This window comes from Nanorana parkeri, unplaced genomic scaffold (genome assembly GCF_000935625.1).
Source record: "Nanorana parkeri isolate BGI_ZX_2015 unplaced genomic scaffold, ASM93562v1 scaffold6, whole genome shotgun sequence".
Taxonomy (NCBI): domain Eukaryota; kingdom Metazoa; phylum Chordata; class Amphibia; order Anura; family Dicroglossidae; genus Nanorana; species Nanorana parkeri.
Genome location: NW_017306274.1, coordinates 1,626,940 through 1,629,661, shown reverse-complemented (window position 1 = coordinate 1,629,661; position 2,722 = coordinate 1,626,940).

The following is a 2,722-nucleotide window of genomic DNA, read 5'->3' as shown; positions in this document are numbered from 1 at the left end:
CCGGCAGAGAGAGGAGGGGACGGTATGCCTCCGGCTCCCCTCCTATCTCCTGATACTTTTGGGCTCTCGGTACATGACCGAGTGCCAAACTTTTCATAGGGGGTGACACCAAAATGACTGTCAGTCATTTTGGTGTCACTCCTATAATGGTGTCACCCGGCTGCGGGCTGCACCCTCCGCACCCCCCTTGTAACGCCACTGGTAGAAGGAGCTTCCTTCTATTTTTGGGGGGGCTCAGGTTACGGCCTAATCATTGGGTATAGTGCCACCAGCAGGAGGCACCATTAAGCAAAGATCTAAAGCAGTGGTGGGCAAACTACAACCCTCCAGCTGTTGTTGCAGTACTACAATTACCACTCCCATCATGCATCCGCCCCCCAGAATCATAGCTGAGGCTGTCAGAGTCTTGCTCCAAGAACAAAAGTTTTGTCTTTGCGTACACTTTAAGTAGAGACATCCCCTGGGCTGATTGTGTGCGTAGAAAGTCTTGCTCACATAAGAGTAATATACACTATATGGCCATAAGTATTGGGACGCCTTTACACGCACATGAACTTTAATGGCATCCCAGCCGCCCTTTGCCGCTATAACAGCTCCGCCTCTTCTGGGAAGGCGTCCACAAGGTTTAGGAGTGAGTCTATGGGAATGTTGGACCATTTGTGAGGTCAGGTACTGATGTTGGGGGAGGGGCTCGCAGTCTCCGCTCTAATTCATCCCAAAGGTGTTCTATGGGGTTGAGGTCAGGACTCTGAGCGGCCAGTCACGTTCCTCCACCCCAAACTCCCTCATCCATGTCTTTATGGACCTTGCTTTGTGCACTGGTGCGCAGTCATGTTGGAACAGGAAGGGGACATCCCCAAACTCCTCCCACAAAGTTGGGAGCATGAAATTGTCCAAAATGTCTTGGTGTGCTGATGCCTTAAGAGTTCCCTTCACTGCAAATAAGGGGCGGAGCCCAACCCCTGAAAAACAACCCCCCCACAATACCCCCTCCACCAAACTTTACACTTGGCACAATGCAGTCAGGCAAGTACCGTTCTCCTGGCAACCGCCAAACCCAGACACGTCCATCGGATTGCCAGACAGAGAAGCGTGATTGGTCACTCCAGAGAACACGTCTCCACTTCTCTAGAGTCCAGTGGCGGCGTGCTTTACACCACGGCATCCCACGCTTTGCATTGCACTTGGTGATGTAAGGCTTGGATGCAGCTGCTCGGCCATGGAAACCCATTCCATGAAGCTCTCTACGCGCTGTTGTTGTGCCAATCTGAAGGCCACACGAAGTTTGGAGGTCTGTAGTTATTGACTCTGCAGACAGTTGGCGACTTCTGCGCACTGTGCGCTTCAGCATGCGCTGACCCCGCTCTGTCATTGTACGTGGCCTACCACTTCGTGGCTGAGTTGCTGTTGTTCCCAGTTGCTTCCACTTCATTATAATACCGCTAACAGGTGACCGCGGAATATTTAGTAGCCAGGAAATGTCACGGAACACCTGAATCCAATGATTTGGAGGGGCGTCCCAATACTTTTGGCAATATAGTGTAACATTGTACGCAGCGAACGCATTCCGCTACACCGGACCCGAAGGTGGCGGAAAGCATTCCGAGGTCACTGTACCTTTAACAGGCTAACAGGAGCATAATCTATTTACACCGGGTAGCCCCTAATTTATTGATCATCAATCATATATACATCACAGGAACAGCGGCTGCCCTCTTTGGCATTTGCTCCCCGTTCGATCTCCTCCAAATATTCGAAGCGTACCTGTAGAAAGCAGCTAAGTGCTCGAGTCGAGATTATCGAAGTGTTAAAGGTCGGCCTTCTCGTCAAAGAGGGAATCAAAACATTCGCCAAAACATTTCCTGATGGAGACCTAATTGGACTTGTTATTTTATTGAAAAACAAAAATGCTTTTATTTTACTTATTTATTTGATTTGCAGGCATTCCGGGTTTTTCCGCCGCCTTTGTTGCTCGCCTGCCGCGGCATTTCTCTTGAGCGCCAGCGGCGGGTCAGGAGTATCGCCGGGGGGAAGATGTGGGGGTGCGCCTCAACGAGCGTACGGGAAAACAAATAAAAACACATATAAACTCCGCAAAGTGTTTACCGACGGCTCTCGCTTGTTATATATCGACTTTATAACGCTTTGCTGTTTTCATTATTGCCGTGTAGTTAATTAAAAGAATTGAACACAGGAGACGCTCAATATAATTAATAAGGAGAGTTAAAGAGAACCAGTCACCGCTGCGCTTGGAATACTCACTCTTACGGTGTATTCAAGGCTAAAACTTTCTGTTGTAGTTTAGGACGCCGGTGGTGGAGGGTTAGAACCCCCTGCAGGCAGGGTCGGATTTCCTTCTTCATCAGCGCTTGGCCTTGTTGAATATAGCGGGTACTGGACTGATAAAATTGGAGGGATCCTTAAGGGGTCGTGTTTCGGGGGGAGGGTCCTTATCAGGGCTTGGTACTCTTGAACAAAGTGTTTACTGGCCTGATAAAATTGGAGGGATCCTGAGGGGTGTTTAGCTACCAGTGGCCTCAGGATCCCTCTGATACTATCCAGTACACTGTTCAACAGTACCAAGCCCTGATGAAGGAGAACCTTTTGAACCTTCCGAACTTCCTTGGCATTTTATGATACAAGATTCAAATCTAGAATGTATTTGTTCTGTTTTTGGTGCTTTCCTCCTTGCACACCAAGCTCATTCTTGAGGTTTTATTGA